Below are 24,603 nucleotides of genomic sequence, written 5' to 3' on the forward strand. Positions count from 1 at the left end.
CCCGCAGGCAGTGAGTACCATCACCACAAGTCGTTAGCGAGTTTTTTTTCCTTCTGTTAAATAAATAAATCACACTGCATTTTTTTAATTTTAAGTCTCATGCATTGAAGACAATGCATCCCTTAAATTTGGGGGTATAGCATGCATTTTAAATTTTAGTGTAACATTGCATCATTCGTTGTTATATGTTATCCTTATAGACATACTTAATTGCCATAGCATTTCATGCCTTCTAGTAAGTAATAAGAATTGCTTGTTATATCATTATTGAGTTGATTGCATGATAGCTAATTTTGTGAAGTTCAATGATGAAAGTAGTCCTTAAATTTTTTTTGTGAGATATGGAAAGGAAATAAATAGAACAAACTCCTAAGGTTAGGACTCTCTATCACATCTATGACAGTTAGATTGTATTTATTCAATCCTTAATGACATTAGGAATTTTTGGACAAAAACTAACAGTTTCTTTTAGAGGTCATTAAGCTGAAATGCACAAATGTAGCAACTGAAAGGCTAAATTTAAACTCCTAGAAACATAAATTTCTAAGCGAAGTTTTGTAGTAAGGACTCCAATTTCTGTCTCATTGAGTAGCCCAAGAGTTTGGTGTTTTCTCCGTATTTACTTTACGCAAAAAGAAAGGTTTCAGATACGAGTACCTTAAAGTAATTTTGAGACAGTTTGCTGTAGAAGACTACTAAGTAGCTTAGGAGTTTGGTGTTTGGTCCATCTTCACTTCCAAGTAGAAAGGCGGTGGGAAACATGAGTGAAGAAAATAACTTCAAATCATGACTGTGTTAAGTAGCTTAGGAGTTTGGTGTTTGTTCTATCTTCACTTCCAAGTAAAAAGGCATATGTGATGAGATGAATTCCCAAAAGCAAAGAGGGAAGCAACAAATGGGAGAAGTATTAGCTAAAGTCAAGTTGAAAGAGATAATAAGTGAGTTAGACCAAGAATTCCTATGTTCTTTAAGAATTGAAATGCATACAACTGCACTAAAGGAAACTCTGATTTTAGGGAAAGGTTCTTGCATTTCTGGATTTGATGAGTTTTTATTGGACAGGTTGCACATATTCTTGAGTGCAGAGTATTCTGAAGACTAAAAATTGGCAATGTTTAATCAACTTGATAGTGTAAGTACAGGAAATGAAGTGTATTAGAGAATACAGTAGTTGTTAGGTTGCATTACATTGCTTGAGGAAAAATAATAATTCAGGTTTGGGGGTTGATAACTATTGAAAGAAGTAGATTATAATCCAAAATAATCACTTGACTAATAATATTCAACTTTCCTCTGAAAGAAATATCAACAAAATAAAAATAAAACTTACTTCCTCTTATTACTTGCACACTTATTTCCAAAAATTAGAAAGGGATGTTATGTTTGTTGAGGATCTAATGGATTTTGAGAATCTAATCATTGGTGGAAAAGAAAGAATTAGACAAATGAAAGTGATATGTAAAAAGAAAAATAGGATGGATAAAAAGAGATAGAAGAAGGTGATATAAAAAATACAATGGTTACCAAAGATGTCAAATGATGAATGATGATGAACCACTCCAAGATGAAGAGAAGAAATGGCAATATACAGATTAAAATTATACGAGAAAGATTTGGACTATGAATAACAAAAGTAATTGTAAAAGCCCATTTTTAGAGAAAGTAATTTCGGAAATAAAATTTATTTTAATATTATTTTATGGTCTATAATATGATAATAATGTTGTATGAAATTTTCGTAAAGAAATTTTATCGATTACATGCTTAAATTGAAAAAGGACCAAATTACACAAGGTGCAAAAGTTGAGTTCTAATAGCTAAAGGGATTAAATAGCTATAGAAATTTAAATTGTTGGTCCTTATATGGTAATTAGACCATTAAAAATGCTTAGTCATTAAGGATGATGATTCATCCATGGAAAATAAAATTAAAGAAAAGGACAAAATTGAAAGAATAAAAAAATAAAGGTGATGAATAATAAAAGATGAAAATATCATCATTTATCATTATCTTCCCCAAATATTTTGGATGGAAACCTTAGGACTTGGTCAAATTAGGTAAGTATTCAAGCCCTGTTTTAGTAATTTTTATATTTTTGAGATCGGGGTAACTTAATCTATTTATTTTGGGGATCAATTTGAAAAGATATCAAATTATAGAATTTTTACCATGGATAAATATGCTGAAATTATGAAATTTATGGTAGAAAATGAAAGGTTGTTGATAGATAAACAACTTTTACAAAGTGAATTTTGATGAAAACTTGATTTAGGGACTAAATTGTAAAAATGAGAAATCCACAAAAAAAATCTGATTTTTATGAAATATATGGGCTGAAGATATTACATGAAAAAATCAGTTAGGCTCGGAATATGGATTAAATTTCATGAATTTTATTTTTCGAGTCTAGGGACGAAATCATCATTTATTTAAAGTTTAGGGGTAAAATGGTAATTTTACCTAAAGTGTAAATTGGACTAAATTGAGTATGAAATTGAGTATGAATTACATTAAATTGATTTTAAATTTTACTCGCATAGATCCAGATAAATCGAATATGGAGTTAGAACGAGGAAAGGAGAAAATGTCAGATTAGTAGACTTTATGTACACGAACACTTATTGAGGTAAGTTCATGTAACTAAATTGTATATGTTTATATGCTTGAATTAAATGTTGTTTATGTAAATTGTATAAATTTCATAAATATGTGAAATGATCACATATTTGTTAAAGCCCGATAAATGAAAGTGCCTGAAATAAATGATAATACCCGATAAGTGATAAATGATAGGAACGTTATTTTTATGCTTGAGTTTAATGTGAACATTTGAATTGCATAAATGCATAAATAAATGAGATTCATCAAATACCCAACAATTTCCTGATAAATGTCAAATTCCATTTGAATAAATGAAAAATCAGTGGATATGTGATTTCCCGAAATGAATAAGGTCTTGCATTTGTTGCTGATGGGATGTAGCTCGGACGAGTAATCCTATTGACCTTATTACAGATAGGATTTAGCCCAGACGGGTAATCCTGATATAATCCCTCTTGAGCATATGTTAAAATTAGGATTTAGCCTGGACTGGTAATCCTAATTGAGCTTTTCTGAGCATATGTTACAGAAAGGATTTAGCCTGGACTGGAAATCCCGTTATATGAAATGTGGCTCGAGAGTGTGTTTCCTGGTTAAGTGCCCAAATGGGTACTCCTAAATATGAATTGATGGATTTACTGATTTGTACACTTTGTGTGTATCACCTGAGTATCCATCGATATTTTCAATAATTCAACAAGTAAAATCTTGGAATGAAAAGAAATGGGTTTTTACATATATTTGCATGAAGTACATGAAAATGATGTTTTATGAAATATGAAAGTATGAAATTACGATATATGAACATGGAAATTCGTTTAATGAATTCATTCATCTATGATAATAGATTTGTACATCTGAGTGTATTATCTATGTGATTATCAATATTTCAGTTGAATAATAAGCAAAGTTCTAACATGAAATATACTAAAACTCGAGATGAATTATTATAGAATGTACTCGAAAAATATGAAAATAATTTGTATATATGTTATATGAATACATGATGTGGAAAACATATGTGTATGAGAATCCAAATATTGTTGAACTCATATATGTGTTTCTTGATGTTTATATGAAATAAGTTACTAATAAGGGTGATGAGAATATGTGTTAGGGCTTCAGATTGAATGGTTGATTGTGATTTACATGTTTATCTTTAACATAGATCGTTGTTAAGTTAATTACTAAGTTATATGAACTTACTAAGCACTATATGCTTACTCTGTTTTATTTTTCCCTGTTCTATAGTAAATCGTAAGCTCGTTGGATTGGAAGCCCAACGGAGATCACTCACACTATCCATCGACTCAATTTGATATATAAGGTAAAACAATCGTGGTATAATGACATGTATAGGTTAAATTGGCCAAGGAATGGCATTTAAATATTTGTTAATGACTAGCTATTGGAGTGGCTAGTTATGAACATGTTTTTGGTGTTTATGTATAAAATACTATATCATGGTATATGTTTGAAAACGATTGATTAATAGGAATCATAATGAGATATGTATGAATGAATTAAATTAGCATATTTGATACAATATGCACAAATGTGAACATTGTATCTAGATAAATATGAGTATAAATTGACATGTATAAGACTTAAATTTTGGTATGAAAATGTGGCCGGTGAATGTGATAAATTTTGTATAAGCATTGGTGTAGGTGCAAGGCTAAAAGGGGTGAAAAATAAAGCTAGGAAATGGCTTTATTTTGTCCACACAGGAAGACACACGGGCGTGTGTCTTGACCGTGTGTGACATACGGCTTAGCACATGGGCATGTGGTTTGGCCGTGTGTCCCCTGCATCTTAAATTTAGAAACAGAATGCTTAGAACTGAGCACACTGGCAGAGATACGGGCGTGTGTCTCAGCCGTGTGGGTAACACAGCTTAGCACACGGGTGTGTGACTTGGCCGTGTGATGCAAGTCAGAGAGTTACACTGGGTAGGACATGGCTTGATGTACAGGCGTGTCCCTTGGCCACACGGGCATGTGAGCCTTACATCTGGGAAAAATTTTGACATTTCATGAAAAATTTTCTGAAATCCTGATTAATTCCCGATTTAATTCTAATGTTTATTTTAGGCCTCGAGGGCCCTTTCAAGGGACAATATGATTAGTATCGGACATGAATAGTAAATGATGTGAAATATCCGTAATTATTCTATAAACTTTGGTAATGCTCCGTAACCCTGTTTCAGTGACGGATACGAGTTAGGGGTGTTACAGTAATATTGTGTGGAAAAAAAGAAAGGAAAAAAAAGTCAATGATTTTTTGGAATAAAGAAAAGAAAGAATAAGAAAAGCTATAGAAGAAAATAGTGTTTCAAGGTAGTGAAAGGGTGTTGGTATGGTGGTTCAGTGGTGGTGATTTAATGAAATAGTGGTGGTTGATGGGTGGTGATTCATTTTGTTAAGGTAAAATGAAGCAAATAAATGAGAAGATCAAGGAGGAGCAACCAAACTGGGGCGATGAAAAGTGGTGAATAAGGAGGAGCAAAAAGAGAAAATATGAATGAAAATTGAAAAAATAATGAAAGGCGGTGAGATGATAGGTGGGACTACACAAGGTGAGCAACCTTCCAGCAAAACAATCAAGAGAGGACAAAGGTGTTAGAAAAGGTAATAACACTTTACTATGGAAGTTACTCTTAGGAATTTAAAAAAAAAGAGTTACTAAGCAATTTGAAATAGAAATTACACAAGCATGCATGGACAGTTGCATTGCTTGGTTGACAACATTTAATCAATTTTTTTTTAATTGAGAACATAGAGACTTGTACTTGGTTCACTAAGGAGTTACAAAAGGTGTTTAACCACTAGGTTGCTTCTCAAGCTTGTCTATAAACTAAAATTAGCTATTAAAATTTTGGGATGTGACATAATGTATGCAGCGAGGGAAGGTTATATGTTAAAATTATGTATAGAGAGTGCACTAAAGTAAGGAGGATCTGGGTAAATTTTGAGTTAAGTATTGGGCGTAGTCTACCTCGATCGAAGAAAATGGTAAGACTAGTAAGTATGGAAAAAGATATTAAGTCTGATAATAAGGTAAAACTTAAGAAAGAATATAGAAAGTAAAGAGAGGTTAAGTATTGTACGCTCGACAGAGGGGAAATGGTTCACAAGAAATTAAGATGGTAGCCTTAGTATTGTACCTGCCAAGAAAGAAGGTCAAGAAATACCCCAAGGATGTGCAAAATAACATATTCAACATAGAATAAACAAAAAGGTATTCTAAGGTTTAACTCTCTAAGTTCTTACGAACTTACAACAATAGTTTCTATTTCCAAGTTTGTAAAGGAATATGTGTTGAGAGACGATGCCAGGGCTATGCCAAGGAAGCCACGTGCTGGCCTGTTATGCATACATAGGAAGTTAAATGTCGTGTCTGAGTCTATGCTGAAGTTTAATAAGTAGTATCCCAATGTAAATCCAATAGACTAAGAGATAAAGTAGGAAAGTCTAAAATTTTATTGAGTCAAAATGATAACCATACATTGTCTTTTTACAACAAACTCTATAGTAGCCCTAGATAGCAGTTTTTACATAGGCGAAATGTAAATGTAACCATACAATTTACCTCAATAAAATATTATGTTACACTTATAGAGACATTTACAACAATGAATAAGGAAGAAAAAAATTTAAGTTACATCTATAGAAGGAGGTAACACTCGAGATTTGGATTCGATAGATTGAGTTAGGTCGAGAGTGTTACAAGATTTGGTATTAGTGTAACATCCTGAATTAGGGCCTAATCAGAATAGTGGTTTCGAGACCACAAAACCGATGTGGAAATATTTATTTTATGATTATTATAAAGTCTATGATATGTTTCTATGCTTGTGTGAAAATTTCATGAGGAAATTTTATGTGAAAAGTGCCTAATTCAACTTTAAGGACTAAATCAAATAATTTGTAAAACTTGTGTTCTAGAAGCATTTTGCATGAAATTTTATTGGATTATTAATTAGAGGTCTTTAATGAGTAATTTGACCAAGTTCTAAAAATTTTGGACAAAAATGGGCTTGAAAGGGTAGAATTTGAAAGAATAGTAAAAAGGGCATTTTGGTTATTTAGGGGTAAAATGAACTAAAAGACAAAATTAAAAGCCAAATGTGTCTATCTTCTTCCTAAGGGCCGAAATTCTCATGAAAAACACTATGGCCAGGGTTTCCAAACTTCCAAGCTCAATAGTAAGTGCTTTCGAACCCAGTTTTTAAAGTTCTAAGCATTTTTGAAGTCCCGATATCATGATCTATCTATTTTTACCATTATTTTGAGCTAGGGTTCATGTTTAAAAATTTACCCATGCATTACATGTTAGTATTTTGATGTTTAACGGTAGAATATGAAAGATTGGAGTGTGTTTAACATCTTTTACTAAGTGTTTTTCATGAAAAAGGCTAAAAAGGACTAAATTGAAAAAGGTGTAAAATGGGTAACTAAAAATCTATTTTAATGAGAAATGTAGGCTGCCATAAGCTTGAATATGGTTCGGCTAGGCTTGGGTAACCAAGAAATTGAACACATTTCACTTTACGAGCCTATGGACTAAATTGCAAATATGTGAAAGTTTAGGGGTAAAATTATAAATTTTTCAAATATGATTTGTGGGTCAATTTGAATAATGTGATTCCTAAATAGGCTATATTTGAAATGTAAGATCAAGGAAACCAAGATTCGGGCTTAAATCGAAGAAGTACAAGGTTAAGGGCTAAATTGGTAATTTTGTTGTTTTCGTATTTGATGTAAGTTTTTCTGTTAATAATAAGGCACTGTTATGTATGAATTAAATCCCTTGTTATTATGGCATAAATTGTATGATGGACTATATTGAAAAGTTGATAGAATGAGTATATGATGTGGAAATATGATATGAAATAAAGATACATGACTAGTAATGCATGAAATATATGATGATTATATGATTAATGTGTTTATATGATTACTTGATGATATAACATGCTATGCTAATGTGATGAAAGTTATTTAAATAATTTATGAATATATGATAATTGCTATGTGAGATGAGATGGACATTCCGAATATGTCCGACGAAGATTTGTAATTAAAAATCTCGTTTGAACCTTAGGAATAGCTTATGATACAAGTGACATGTCACTAGGATAGATATGTGATATATGCTTTGGTCTGGGTGCTGGGTATCCTGAGTGTGTCGGATACTCTTTAGCTCTTTGAATAGCCCCGTGAGTAGCATTTATGAGCTTATTTGATATGTGATACATGCTAGGGTCCAAGTGTTGGGTATTCTGAGTTGTGTTTGGATACTCTTTAGCTCTTTGAGTAGCCCCCGTTGAGAGCGGCATGTGATTCTATGATATGAGGCACTTCGGTGCACATCCTTTCTGGTAGCCAAGGCTACATTCAGGCACTTCGGTGCATTACATCCGAATATCTGATCATTATTTCGAGTGTTCAACGGGAAAGAAAGAGAAAAGTAATATGAAATTCGATGGTAAATAAGTGTACCAAATGATTATGTGCGAACGGGCACAGGTACATATTTGAATTCATGTGAGTACTTTGGAAAATGATGTTTTTATGAAAGGTATGTATATATGTGTTTATGTGTATAAGTATGTATGTGTTCATGTGTATATGTATATGAAGGTGTATGAACTTAGTTAACATCATTGTGACACTAAAACAGCCTTGGGTAGTAGATGTAGTCTGACTTTGAAAATCCACCAAAAATTGCGAAAATTGAATTAGAGGGTGGATAAAATATGAAATTAAAAATTATCGAGCCTAGTTTTGCAAAGAAGAAACAGTGTAAGTAAAAGAATTTCATATTGTGAGAAATTTGAATTTATAAGAGACAGAGTTAGAATGATTCAGAATACCCTATTTTGATTTGGGAAAATCATTAAAAATTATAAAAAAAATAATTATAGTTATAATTTATATGCTTGAAATTCTTAATGAGTCTATTTTCAAGAGAAATAGATAGGAACATTATCTGAGTCTCGTATTATATGATAATTAATTTTAAGTAAAGAAAGATTAGAACTATCACATAACAAAATAGAGGCAAATTTAATGAATAAACTGTACTAATTGGCTAAACCAAAAATTCTGAAAATTTTATGGTAAGAATATAGGTGAGTCTAGTTTCTGGAAAAATTAGCAGATCTAAAATTGGAGTTTTGTAGCTCTAGATATAAATGATTTACCAACTGTGACTCGAGAAATAGCCTGACTAGAATATGAAAAAATAATGAGAAATTGGCAAGAACTTGTTAATAATCTGCTTATTATTTTCATACAAACTTACTAAGCGTAAAGCTTACTCCCCCTTTTCTTTTCTCTTAGTGTTGTCAGGTCAGCTCGGGGTTGGAGATCGTCGGAGGCAGCATCACACTATCAAGTCACCTCTTTTGGAGTATTGATGCATATTTAATAATTTCAAGTGAGTGGCATGTATAGGGTCTAGACAAATGATATGTGTTATTATGATTTAGTCAAATATGTTGGCTATATTGAGTTATTTGTATATGGCCATGAGATGTGGCTCATATTGATTATGGTTTGTAAGTTTAGCTAATTATGCTATGTTTAATGTTTATGATGTGATGACGAAACTATGTGGTTGCCTTGCATGATTGATAGTATGTCATGTGTGTTGGATGTATGTTTTATGACCATTTGAGATGGTCATAATTTTGAAGTAATTGCATGATTTAGAAATAAGATGATGATGGTTAAACATGAGTGTTTGATGGATAAGTTGATAACCTTGGTTTAATGGTAAAAGTGGGCATCAAAATGACAAGTCTTATGAATGGGGATTAATGAATTTGGACTAGGTATTTCATGAGTAAGTGCATTATATGAAAAAGGATATGTTAGTATGATAAATATGTCTTAATAAAAAGTGTTTACTTATTAAAATGATGCCATGAATTGTGATTTGGATTTGTGCAAGGTTGTAAAGGATTGTGAGTAACACAAATGCTTGGGAAATAGCTAAGTGTTGGCCGCACGGGCTGAGACATGGCCGTGTGTTACAACCGTGTGAGGGACACGGCCTAAAGACACGGGTGTGTAGCCTGGCCGTGTGGTTCAATTTGTGTGATGACATCATAAATAGAGAGTTACACAGCCTGAGGACACGGGTGTGTCAAAGGCACACGGGCGTGTCCCTGTGTCCACACGGGTGTGTGACTCTTTTTTATGGTAAAATTTTCTAAGTTTTCTCAAAACTTTCCAAAGTTCTCGGTTTAGTCCCGAACCCTCTCTAAAGTATGTTTTGGGCTTCGTAGACCCAAATAAGGGATGATGTGTATGAGTATGAAAAGTTTTGAATTAAAAGAAATTTTATGGCCCAGTTTTGCATGTTTGTTTATGCTTAAGTCCGGTAATGCCTCATATCCTATCCTAGCGTCGGACACGGGTAAGGGGTGTTACAATTAGAGCATGGTTTAAAAATTCTCAAATCACGAAGGTAGATAAAGGAACCTTATACGCATAACACGCCGCGCATGGCTTAGTCTCTCAAGTATGTACCGCAAACTCTACTTTTGTGTAGAGTTGGTAAAAATGAAACGAAACAACCAGTAGGCTATTGGGGAGGAAATGCCACTAAACAACATGGTGGGCATGTTGGTGTCTTTTTTACACCAAGTGGCATGGTATTTATCGGGATTTCATATGATCTTCTGAAGAGTCTCTTTTGGTTTCGAGGCACTAATGAATAATGGATAAAGCTTTAAGTAGTGCCGCTCTAATGGCTTCCAAGTGGCTACTTAGTTTCATGATAAGAACCTTATTCTTGATGAAAGTAACCTCAAGCTCTGACGGATTCATATAGGACCGAAAGGTTAGAAATGATATTTTCTTTGATAAAAGGGTAGCCTTGGATTAAAGGAAAAGTTTTCTTGGAATAAAGGTGACATCCTGGTAAAAGGATATCAAGCAATTTTTTTGTAAGAAATGAAAGCGAGAAGAAAAGAAAACTATAGAACGAACGATGAAAGAGAAAGGAAAATTTAATAGAGTAAAGAAAGGATTTTGAGTAAGTTCAAGGAATGGTAAGTGCTATGTATGCCCAATTTATAACAAAAACTACATTTGCATAAGAAGTTTAACCTGTGGGAACTATTTGGCTTCTCTAAGTAAGTTGATGAAAACTGCTATAGGGAAATAAGTGTGAGATGGCAGGCTAAAATGGGGGTAATCGTTAGTGATAAGGTAAGTTAAGACAATGGTTTAAATTCTCTAATATGAATTTGACAGTTCTCCAAATGAATCGTGAAATATATACACTCAGGTGCTTGGTCACCAAGATTTTATTTTTGTATTCAAAAGCAAATAAGTGAAGATTTCCAAGGAGATTTTCAAGGGATATGCCAGTAAAGGACTTGGTAACTTAAAATAGGAAGTAATGTTGACTCTGATGAGTTAATGCTATCAAATGAGATATTAGAAGAATGAAAAATTTCGAGGACAAAATTTCCTAAGTGGGGAAGAGTTGTAACATCTCGCTCAATGAAGCCTTAGTAATCTGGTGTTGTTCTAGAAGTATGAATTTTAGAATGATTTCTAAGTAAGTAAAGTGATGAATCAATTTCAGAAAGAGAAGTTCATGAGAACCCTATTGGGTGAAGTGATGAAAGTTTGAAATATAGTCCATAGGAATGAGGCTTAAAAGGATAGTTTTAAGTGTCCAATGTTAGACTCGATTAACTATAAGTTGCTATCTAAACATGTTTTTAACGCCTTAGTCTAGTGTATTTTGGAAGAACGAAACTTATGCCTAAGTTAAGGAAAACGATTCAAGGAATAATGGTAAGAGAGTATAAGTCTCTGAATTAGGCGTATAGTTATATAGAAAAATGACAGGCGAAGAAGTGTTCATCTGAAAAGGCCCATTTTGGCATAAGAATAGATGAACCAAGAATGCTCTATTTATATAACCATCTGTAATGGGAATAGTTAAGGAATCGCAGAGAGGAATATTTGACTAAGCACTAGTAGTTGCCCAAATGCATTTCTGGCGTATAGAATGGGTGGGCCCTAATATGGAAATAAGTAGACAAGGATTCCTAGTCAAATTAGGATGATAACTAAAACGAAATTGATGGTTACGAAAAGGATGGTTATGAGGTATGAGGCCATGGAAGAAGGCATAATACCTCTAGTGACCACTGTGGTCTCATTCCAGTTGATTTGTAAGGAAAACTGGTTGGGAACAAACCAAACGTGAACTGGAAGAGATAAAGGCTAAAGGAGTACTAGGTAAGTTTCTTAGGAGTGGTAGATTTTTAATACGACAATTGAATCTTGACGTGACATTTATCAAGTCCTTATGAAAACTTCAGTTAGGTAAAAAGGACACTCAAATTAAGTTAAGGAGAGTTGTCTTCTTCTTAAGGACAGAGGGGTTAAAAAGATAGGGGATGCCTCACAAAAAGACAAGTCTGGAACTCTGGTTTTCTACCAATAAGCTCCCTCCTAGGAAGGTATGTTTCATGACTCTATCTATTAAGGAAACACAAATATGTGAGTATACTTGAAGAAATAAGGCTTAGTGATATGTCAGAGTTAAAGTAGAGATAAAAGGTTACTCGAATGAGTTCTAAAAAAGTGACTCTATTTGATAATGAAAGCAAGCTATAGTATCTGGTTGAATGAAAGTGTAACACCCCTAACCCGTATCTATCGTCGGAATAGTGTTATGGAGCATTACTAGAGTTTACATTTCAAAACTATCAAAAATATAAATCATTTACTTCACGACATCAATCATAGAAAATTACATCAATGACATAAATATTGCCCCTTGTACGGGCCCTCGAGGCCCTAAATCAAATTGAGACTAAATCAAAAACATTTAGAATTTTTCGAGAAAAGATGAAAATTTTTAAAACTACAAGGGTCACACGGGTGTATGGCCAAACCGTGTGGACATTTGAAGTAGGGACATGTGACCATATTCGAGCACGTGTAACTCTCTGACTTGGGTCACAGACCAAGAGACCTGCCCGGGTGCCAAACCATGTAACTCTCGAAATGAAACCTTTAGAAACCTACAGGGGACACATGGCTGTGTCGCCTGGTCATGTAGACGAAAAGTAGGCCATTTCCAAGCCATTTTTCTCACCCATTCATGCACAGACCTATAACCAATTTACCACATCAAGCATCCCAAAGTACATCAAACCATACAACATCAAGCTATCCAAATAAGATACATATGCATACAACCAATATGCCCAAAAAGGCACCTCAATCACAATAATTAAACTTGTATAACCATATGCGTACTTTATCATCTTGCTACTTGTAACAATCCAGTTTTGACCCTAGTCAGAACAGTGGTTTCGGGACCACATATCCGAGTCAAAAAATATTTAAATATTATTTTTCGTGCTTATGATGTGTGAATTAGCATATCTGAAAGTTTCGTCTGAAAATTCGATTGTTTGTGTGCTCAATTTGATAAAAGGACCTAATCGCATAAAATGTAAATGCTGCTTGCTACTTGTTAAAAGTGCTTATTTGATTTGGCTTTATACATGAGAGGTCCTTATTATGTTATTTGACCATTAAAAGCATGAGTGGACATATATGGCCTTATTATAATGGTTTATTTATGTTTTAAAGAAAGGGCAAAATGGTAAAACAATTATTAAATGAATTATAACTAAAATAAATTTATGAAATTATGATAATTTATTCATCCATGACCAAAAAACACAAAGGAAAGAAAAGAAAAAGGCTTGCTAGAGTATGGCAATATTAAGCTTTGATTTAGGTACGTTTTTATTTCGGTTTTTGATAATTTCTACGTTTTTGTAATCGTTGCTTCGTATACTATCAAACCCATGCCTCAATTTCTGATTTTGATCATGATTTTGAAATGTTCCATTGATGAAATTATGAGTTTTGTGAAGTTATTTGTTGATAAATGAAAGTTTGATGTTGGGTTTACATGTTTTGTCATTGGATTTTTGATGAAATTGAGTAATTTGGGCTAAATTGTAAAAATGTTATTTTGAGGGACTAAAATGTGAAATAAATGAAATGTATGGACTTGTATGAGAGCTATGAAAATTCGGCTAAGCTTGTGTACAAGCAAATTATGTGTATTTTGTGATTTTTTGAATTAGGGACTAAAGTGTCAAAATGTAAAAATGTGAGGGCTAGTTGCAAAATGCCCTAATTGTGTGTATATGGATTGTTTGGAATGAATGTGTGATTGAATAAGTTAAATTTGAATTGATTTAGATCAAGAAATAAAGAATACGGAATTAGATCGGGGAAAGTTGAAAGTCATCGAGTAACCGATTCCATTTATCCGAATCCCTACGAGGTAAGTCGATATACAAATAAGCTTGTTTAAATTGAATTATTATTATTCATTTGATATTTAATTGTGATGAATGAATGTCCAAGCTAAATATATGCTATCTGAGAAAGTATTGACAAAGTTCTGACGTCTGAAAAGCCCCATACGAACCTTAGGAATAGTTAGGATACATATGTCAAGACATAGGATTTCCAATATTTGTTTTGCGTGTAAGACCATGTCTGGGACATTGGCATCGTATCTAATATGTGTAAGACCCTGTCAGGGATAGCGGCATCGATGTTTGATTACATGTAAGACCATGTTTGGGATGTCGGCATTGTATATGCTTTCTGATCTATCTGCGTATCCTTACGTTTCCGAATAGTTCAAACGAGCATTCTGAGAAAATGAATAACTTTGTGAAATCATATCAAATTCAGGTATGTTTACTTTTTTTAGCCTATTTGAGAATGAAAGGTAAGTATTTGAATATGAGATTTGTGTTAACATTGGTATACAAGGTATAAATGATTTGATAATACTTATTTGCTTTGAATGATATGTTTTTTTGTATATGGCTTACTAAGCTTTTGAATGCTTACTTTGTGTGTGTTTGCATTGTTTTATAGATATCGAAGCTACTATGAGCTCGAGGATCATCGAGGATCGTCACCACACTATTGAACCTTATTTTGGTACTTTGAAAATGTATATATTAAAGTATGGCATGTTTAGGCTAGAAGTTGTGGGATTATGTTTTGTGAATGGCATGTATAGGCTAGAAGTTGTGGGATTATGTTTTGTGACGTATACATATTTAGCCATTTGATATGGCTAGTTTGTGTTTGAACTTTTAGTTTGATAATGGTATATGATATGTGATGCTAATGTGAAATTGTGGTATGTTTTGGTTGGCCAAAAGAAATGGTCAATGTTGAGAAGATTTGGTACGTTTTGAGCATTTGATTGAATGATGTATTGATATGTAACACCCCTAACCTGTATCCGTCGTCAGAATAGGGTTATGAGGTATTACCAGACAAGACAAAATTTTCAAACAATCATAAATATGCACTTGCACAAACTTTTAAACCAACCAATCCTTATATATATATATTAAAAATGACACATAGCCAAATATAATTTTAATGTAAATTAAATAATATGCAAAACATGCAAATTACATTACACTAAAACTCATATAATTCCTATGGTTTACTATTGCTCAAATCACTATTCATTTGGTCATTTATTATCGTCTCCCTTATATACCATATTAAACAAAAAATATCAATAGATAATCATTATTTAACTTCATTCACCATACCTATTTATTTAACTATTTAAACACTTTAAGTACACATACATTTTTCATGCAAACTGAACCAACAAAATCTATGCATATTCAAACATACACATACATCATTGACATTTTTAATCTATTAATAACCAAAACCAAGTTTCATTCATTAAAACATAACATACCCTATATCATGCACATCTAAATATACCCTAAATAAGCTTAACATCTGAACTCATGTTTATAATTGACTATACATACACCAAAACCCGAATTCCCATTAACCAAATTTTTTCAAAGCATATGACTCACAAAAGTAATAATTAAACTCCAAAGTCAAACATGATCAATTACATATATACCACCATTATCAAGCTAATTCCAAACCATATAACACATAACTCAAACAACACTTATTTAAATCACATACCATTTTAACTAAAATGAACTTAATCCATAAGCAAACTTAACCAAAATCAAACATGGAAATTTAGCCATTTTCGCATGGCCTTATACAAACCATAGTCAAGATTTGAAAAGTATGTTCCAGCCTATACATATTAAACTCATCATTCCTTAAACAATTCAAATTATATAATCAATTCATTTAAGTTAACCAAATTATATTAAACTCATCATTAATCTCAAACTACAAAATTACATATATAATACATTTCATACTCCACTTTCAACCTTGGCCGAATGTTCAAGTGATCAAATTTGTCAAATGTTATTCAACTTTCATAATCAAAATGTCATTAAATAACCAAACATACATATGCTCAATACACAAACTCAAGAATCATAATATAACATCATGTATATTTATTACTTATTTGGCCGAATATACATATTATAATCACAATGTATTTCATTTGTATTGTAACACCCCGAACCCGAGACCGACACCGGAGTCGAACACGAGGTGTTAGCAGACTTTAAACCCTTTATAAAAATATTTCTCAGACACTGCCAATCTGCGTACTAGTCGCTTTAAAAATCATATCTTGAGTTTCACAACTCGAAAATCAGTTTCGTGATTTTTCCCTGAAACTAGACTCATATGCCCAACTACATATTTTTTCTAGAATTTTTGGTCGGGCCAATTAGTACAGTTTATTAGTCAAAGTCTCCCATGTTACAGGGAACGACTACACTGACCTTTGCGTATTACGACCTGGATATCTCCCTCCACAGAGCTTCAATACTGATGCCGTTTGTTTCTATAGAAACTAGACTCAGAGAGGAATCTATCCATATATGGTATGACTCCTAATTGTCCCTGGTTAATTTATAATGAATTTTCAAAGTCGGAACAGGGAATCCAGAAACCGTTCTGGCCCTGTCTCACGAGAACCTGAATATCTCTTAACATACTGTTCATATGATCTTTTCGTTGCTTCTATATGAAAATAGACTCATCGAGATTCGAATACATAATTTATTCATCAATTAATCCCACTCCTACTATTTTTAGTGATTTTTCAATCTCACGTCACTGCTGCTGCCAGCATCTGTTATGAAAGCAACTATGCCCATTTCGTGATTTCTCCTTGATCTAACTAGTAATTCGTCATACATATCACAAATTATGATCATGACTAGCCATGCCAAAGGCTAATCATTGTCAAACATCCCCCTACTACACTATTGCCATATCATGAATTTTAACACCAAAATAATCAACCATGACATATGGCATAAAAATCGTATTACCAAGACTTACGACCCAACATTAGAACCAAATTCAACCGAACATTATGCCATTTTCGCATGGCTAAAAGTTTACATACCAAATTTCAACAAAACATATTAGCCTATACATGCCGAAATGTTCTCTTAGACCAACTAAGAAGAAAATACCAAAGGTTGCTAGTCGGTGTGATGACTTCGACGACGGCACGATCACGCAAAAAGAGACGAGTCCAAGAAACCTAGAATAGGTGACAAGCAAACACCGAATGAGTATATAACTCAGTAAGCCATAAGCATTCCACAACCATCCATTAATAAAATTATCACAACAGGAAACAATGAAATGAGGTTAAGTACTCCATCCATACCAAACTATACCATAGTTCCTTAAACCCTATGGTTCAATCTCATACCAAGTCCTACATTGGCCTTTCATACATCATTTTATTTTCGTTATAATCATACAATTAAACGAACTTTCACCTATTCCACAATGAACCTTATGTACATGACTTCAACTATAATCGTCACATAGGTTCAAAACTTACCAAGCTCAACTCCAAATATAAACATAGCGCCTATTAGCCATGAACTCAAGGTACTTACCTTTTCCGCTGTCCAAAATTGACTCGGTAAAGTCGCACCCTTCATGTAAATAATTTATAGAAAATATATATTGAGTTCGCACACATAGTGCTTAATAATCAACCGCGCACACTTAGTGCCATGTACTTTAAACTCACACACTTAGTGCCATGCATTTCAAGTTCGCACACTTACCTTTTCCGTTGTCCAAAATCGACTCGGTAAAGTCGCACCCTTTTATGTAAATAATTTATAGAAAATATATATTGGGTTCGCACACATAGTGCTCAATAATCAACCGCGCACACTTAGTGCCATGCACTTTAAACTCACACACTTAGTGCCATGCATTTCAAGTTCGCACACTTACCTTTTCCGCTGTCCAAAATCGACTCGGTAAAGTCGCACCCTTAATGTAAATAATTTATAGAAAATATATATTGGGTTCGCACACATAGTGCTTAATAATCAACCGCGCACACTTACTGCCATGTACTTTAAACTCGCACACTTAGTGCTGTACAATTTAAACCCGCACACTTAGTGCCAATCTCATGACCGTGAACACTTATTGCCCGCACACTTAGTGCCGAAAACCAGCCACTTAATAGGCTTCACTTCCTTTTTACATTCGAAAAATTTCATCTCTACTTACATATTCATTTGTATACATTTCATCTCATTAAACACAATGGTGTAGGTATTACGATCCTTTAATCAATACCAAAGATATGCTTAATGACTTACTTGTGTTGGGTAAGATGGTTCCAACTCGGCTACTCAATGATCTTTTCTTTGCCTTCGCTCGATTCTCCTCCTTTAACTCCTTGAGCTTAATCAATAAATCAACTAGTTTAACCGCCTTGCTAAATATTTACAATCCAATTACACATGCATATGTATGTTAGTATATTCGGCAATCACCCTTACTAATCACCCACTTGATCAATTATACAGAATCAAAGTTAATATCACAATGTGTACCCTATATGGCCCATTATACATAATCAATTTTAACATCATCTATATATTTACTCATATGGCCGAATATACCTAATCATACATACACCTAACCAAAAAATAATTTCTAAAATCTTTATATCATTTATACACTAGTAAAGCATCCTCTCCCTTTCCATCAATTTAGCACATGCATTACTCATTAACCTACAAAAATTATATTCGGCCTTAGCACACAACTTGCTAGCCGATTCTTCCCCATCTAGCAACCAATGCACATATGTGCTCACTCAAAAATGCTAAAAAAAAAAGATTCAAGAATCATCAATCCACCATCACATGCATCATTAACAAGCTTCATATTTAGCATGCAATGGCATTGACACAAACTCCACCTAGGCCGAATCTTAACTCATCTTCATGCCTCATCACCACAACATCAAACATCAAAATACCAACCAAGAATGTAACATGCATGGCCGAATATCATCTCCATCATTTAACAAAGTTTGAACCATGGCTAGGTAGATTTCAAACTTACAACTTAAAATATACATGAATCTCAAAGAATAATATCAAACATACCTCAATCTAGTTACATGCATGGCCAAACTTCCTCCTAATTCTCTTCCAAACCAAACATGAAGCAAGAACTCCTTCCTCTTCCCTTAGAATTTTCGGTCAAAAGAGGATGAAAAGGATGAACAAAATTTTTCTTTTCCTTTCTTTAGCTCACGGCAATGGGGGGGGAAACAACCACTCATTTTTTTCTTTTTCCTTTCTTTATTACCGATATTCCTTATTTTATTTTTTTCCTACATACCTCACTAGGCCAACATGTTCCCAACATGTTTCCACCCATAGCATGGCCAACCACTAGCTCAAATTTTGGGTAATTTGACATGCAAACCCATCATTTTCACAACATGCATTAATAGACCATTTTAAATTAGCCTATCATATTTTCACCATGTCTCATATCGATCCCTATTTAATAATTTCTCATGCAATTGGCAAAATTGGAGAATGAAACTTCCACATACTCATGTACACACATAATAAGCATAGAATATGGAAATTAATTATTTTTATGACTCGGTTTTGTGGTCCCGAAACCACTTCCCGACTAGGGTCAATTTTGGGCTGTTACAACTCTCCCCCACTTAAGAAATTTTCGTCCCCGAAAATCTTACCGGTAAATAGGTTTGGGTATCGTTCTTTCATCGAGCTCTCGGTTTCCCAAGTAGCTTCCTCGATCCCATGTTTGAGCCGTAACACCTTCACTAACAGAACCCTTTTGTTTCGCAACTCCTTCACTTCACGAGCTAGGATACATATCGGTTCTTCTTCATAACTCATATCGGCTTGAATTTCAACCTCTGATGGGCTAATTTATGCGATGGATCAGATCGATAGCGTCGAAGCATCGAAACATGAAAGACGTCGTGAATCTTTTCAAGCTCAGGGGGCAAAATCAATCTATACGCAACCGGACCAACTCGTTCGGAGATCTCGTACGGCCCAATGAATCTCGGGCTCAACTTGACCTTACGGCCAAACCTGAGTACCTTTTTCCAAGGCGAAACTTTAAGGAACACTTTATCTCCCACCTGATATTCAATGTCCTTTCGTTTCAAGTCCGCATACGATTTCTGACGATCTGTGGCTGCCTTCAGACTTTCACGGATTACCTTTACTTTCTGTTCGGCATCTTTAATCAAATCAACTCCGAAAATTTTACTTTCACCGAGCTCGGTCCAAAACAATGGTGTACGGCATTTACGACCGTACAAAGCCTCGTAAGGTGCCATCTTAATACTTGATTGAAAACTATTGTTGTAAGCGAATTCAATCAAAGGTACATACCGTTCCCATGAACCACTAAACTCAAGGATGCAGCATCTCAGCATATCCTCGAGTATCTAAATTATCCGCTCGGATTGACCATCGGTTTGGGGATGAAAAGCGGTGCTAAAATGCAGCTTGGTACCCAAAGCTTCTTGCAATTTCTTCCAAAATCGCGAGGTGAATCTCGGATCTCTATCCGACACGATAGAAATAGGTACTCCATGTAATCTCACAATCTGAGAAACATACAATTCGGCTAGTTTATCCAATCAAAAATCTGTACGCACGGGGATAAAGTGAGCCGACTTAGTCAGTCTATCAACAACAACCCAAATCGCATCCTTCTTACTTGTTGACAATGGTAGTCCGGACACAAAGTCCATTGTGACTCGATCCCATTTCCACTCGGGTATCATGATCGGCTGAAGTAATCCTGAAGGCACTTGATGTTCCGCTTTCACTTGTTGACATATTAAACATCTCGAAACAAAGTCAGAGATGTCCCGTTTCATGCCATGCCACCAAAATCGACGTTTTAAATCGTTGTACATTTTCGTACTCCCCGGGTGAATTGACATTCGGCTACAATGGGCTTCGTTCAGAATCATCGAAATGAGTTCCGAATTTCTTGGAACACACAAACGACTTCTGAACCTCAAACAATCGTCCTCATCAATTTGAAATTCGGATTCCATATTCGGAATACATTCAGCCCGTTTTGCAACCAATTCATCGTCGACTTTCTGAGCTTCACGAATTTGATGAATCAATGATGGTTTGGCCTTTAATTCAGCTACTAACACATTGTCGGGTAGAACAGACAAGTGCACATTCATCGCTCGTAAAGCAAACAGCGATTTCCAGCTTAAGGCGTCCGCAACCACATTAGCCTTTCCCGGGTGGTAATCAATGACAAGCTCGTAATCTTTCAACAACTCAAGCCAACGTCTTTGTCGCAGATTTAAGTCTCTTTGAGTCATCAAATATTTGAGACTTTTGTGATCCGAAAATACATGACACTTTTCGCCAAACAAATAATGTCGCCATATTTTCAAAGCAAATACGATGGCGGCTAGCTCGAGATCATGGGTTTGATAATTTCTCTCGTGTGGCTTCAATTGTCTCGACGCATAAGCCACAACTCGACCTTCTTGCATCAATACGCAACCCAACCCGAGTAGGGATGCGTCACTATAAATGACAAACTCTTTGCCTGATTCGGGTTGCACTAAAATTGGAGCTTCAGTCAAATGAGTTTTCAGTTGATCGAAGCCTTTCTGACATTTCTCCGTCCATTCGAACTTAGCATCCTTTTGAAGTAGCTTCGTCATTGGTGTGGCTATCATCGAGAAACCTTTGACAAATCGTCGGTAATAACCGGCGAGTCCCAAAAAGCTCCGAACCTCAGTAATATTTCTCGGAGGTTTCCAGTTAAGTATGGCTGAGATTTTGTTCGGGTCAACTCGAATACCCGATGCGGATACCACATGACCCAAGAAGCTAACCTCTCTTAACCAGAACTCACACTTACTGAACTTAGCATATAACTTCTTATCCCGCAAAACTTGCAACACTAATCTCAAGTGTTCAGCATGTTCGATCTCATCTCTTGAATAGACCAAGATGTCATCAATGAACACAACTACGAACCGATCCAAATATGGTCTGAAGATCCGATTCATCAAATCCATAAATACTGCAGGGGCATTAGTGAGCCCCAACGGCATCACTAAGAACTCGTAGTGACCGTACCTCGTTCTGAAAGCAGTTTTGGGTATGTCCGAATCTCGAATTCGCAACTGATAATAGCCCGATCTCAAATCTATTTTTGAGAACACTGAGGCTCCCTTCAGTTGGTCGAACAAATCATCGATGCGCGGCAATGGATATTTGTTCTTTATCGTCACTTTATTCAGTTGACGATAGTCAATGCACAACCTCATGGTTCCGTCCTTCTTTTTCACGAACAATACTGGTGCACCCCAAGGTGAGAAACTTGGTCGAGCAAAACCTCTATCCGTCAATTCTTGCAACTGAGATTTTAACTCTTTTAACTCGGTTGGTGCCATACGATACGTAGCTATCGAAATCGGCGTAGTCCCAGGTACAAGCTCAATACCAAACTCTACCTCCCGAACAGGTGGTAAACCCGGTAATTCTTCAGGAAAAACATCCGGGTATTCACAAACCACCCGCACAGATTCGGGTTTCTTTTCTAATTCTTTATCATCAAGTACATACGCAAGGTATGCTTCGCACCCTTTTCTTACATATTTCTGGGCCAACATTGCTGATATTACAGCTGGCAACCCCTCCAAATCCGTAGACTCAACTCGAATTACCTCGTTATTTGCGCACCTCAAATCAATAGTCTTGCTTTTGCAATTCACAACCGCATCATGCGCGGTCAGCCAATCCAAACCAAGAATAACACCAATTTCATCAAACGGCAAAAGCATCAAGTCCGCCGGAAAACAAGAACCTCGAATTACTAGGGGACATCTCTTACACACTTTGTCGACAAGCACGTAACGACCCAAGGGATTTGACACCCGAATTACGAACTCAGTAGACTCAACAGGTAGAGTCTTACTGGATGCTAAGGTTTCACATACATATGAATGAGTAGAGCCAGGGTCAATCAATGCAATCACATTAGTATCAAAGAGAGTGAAGGTACCAGTGATGACGTCAGGGGAGGATGCCTCCTCTCGTGCGCGGATGGCATATGCTCTAGCAGGAGTGCGGTTCTCGGCTCGAACAGCCGTATCAGAGGCCCCTCTCTGACTACCACCCCTACCTCCTAAAATTCTCGGTGGTCTACCTCTAGTTGTCACTCCACTAGGTCTTGCACCTTGAATCTTATTCTTCTCATCAAGCTCCGTGCAATCTCTAATGAAGTGGTCCTTCGAACCGCATCCGTAACAGGCCCTGTTAATAGACTTACCCCAACATTCACCTATGTGTCGTCTTCCACATTGGGGACATTCAGGTTTCTCTAGACGATTATTGCCTACACTAGCTACCGAAGTAGCTCGGGAGTCCGTCGATGGTCTTGCTCTGATGGAAATTCCCGCAGTCGTCCTCGACTTATTAGTGTCCTCCCTGAACTTTTTTATGGCTGAGAACGGAGCTTTACCCGTCGATCTTTTACGGTAGTCTCTAGCTTCAAATTCAGCCTTCTTCTTCTCCTTTCCAAGTTCTTCCGCCTTGCAGGCTCGTTCGACTAGTGTTACGAATTCTTTTATTTCCAAAATACCCATTAGTAGCTTTAAATCTTCATTCAATCCTTCTTCGAATCTTTTGCACATAGCAACCTCATCAGCTACACACTCCCGGGCATACCTACTGAGTCTTACGAATTCATGTTCGTATTCAGATACTGTCATACGGCCTTGCTTGAGTTCCAAGAATTCCTTACGCTTTTGATCAATGAACCGTTGACTAATATATTTCTTTCGAAATTCCGTCTGAAAGAAGTCCCAAGTTACTCGTTTGTTTGGGACTATGGAAATCAGGGTCCTCCACCAATAGTAGGCTGAGTCCCGCAACAAGGATATAGCACACTTTAGACATTCATCGGGTGTGCATGACAGTTCATCAAACACCTGAATGGTATTATCAAGACAGAACTCGGCCCTTTTAGCATCATCAGTAACTATGGCCCTGAACTCCTCAGCCCCGCGCTTCCTAATCAAGTCTACAGGTGGCTTACTCAGCCTCACAAGATCAGTAACTGATGGCATTACTGGCTCCGGGGGTGGATTATTCAAATTCGGGAATTGTTGGACAGCCGGATTGGTTCGGGCATACTGTGCGACCCACTCATTCATCATGGTAAAGAAGGCTTGTTTAGCCCCCTCACCTTGATTATTCGCAGATGACTGAGGTTCAACAGGCGGTGTCCCTTGTGCAGGAGCAACCGCTACACTTTCAATGTCATCCGCCAAGGTTCTCTCTACACCGGGATCCATTTACTAATCAAAACATAAATTTTAACCGTCAGAAGTCATCACACAGTTAAACATTAACATTCGGCATGTATAGCTAGACTCATACGTGCTATGGTAGTCCTAGAACCGACTAAACAAATGTAATACCCCGAACCCGAGACCGACACCGGAGTCGAACACGAGGTGTTAGCAGACTTTAAACCCTTTATAAAAATATTTCTCAGACACTGCCAATCTGCGTACTAGTCGCTTTAAAAATCATATCTTGAGTTTCACAACTCGAAAATCAGTTTCGTGATTTTTTCCTGAAACTAGACTCATATGCCCAACTA

The sequence above is a fragment of the Gossypium hirsutum genome, chromosome A02, assembly GCF_007990345.1.
Source record: "Gossypium hirsutum isolate 1008001.06 chromosome A02, Gossypium_hirsutum_v2.1, whole genome shotgun sequence".
Classification (NCBI taxonomy): Eukaryota; Viridiplantae; Streptophyta; class Magnoliopsida; order Malvales; family Malvaceae; genus Gossypium; species Gossypium hirsutum.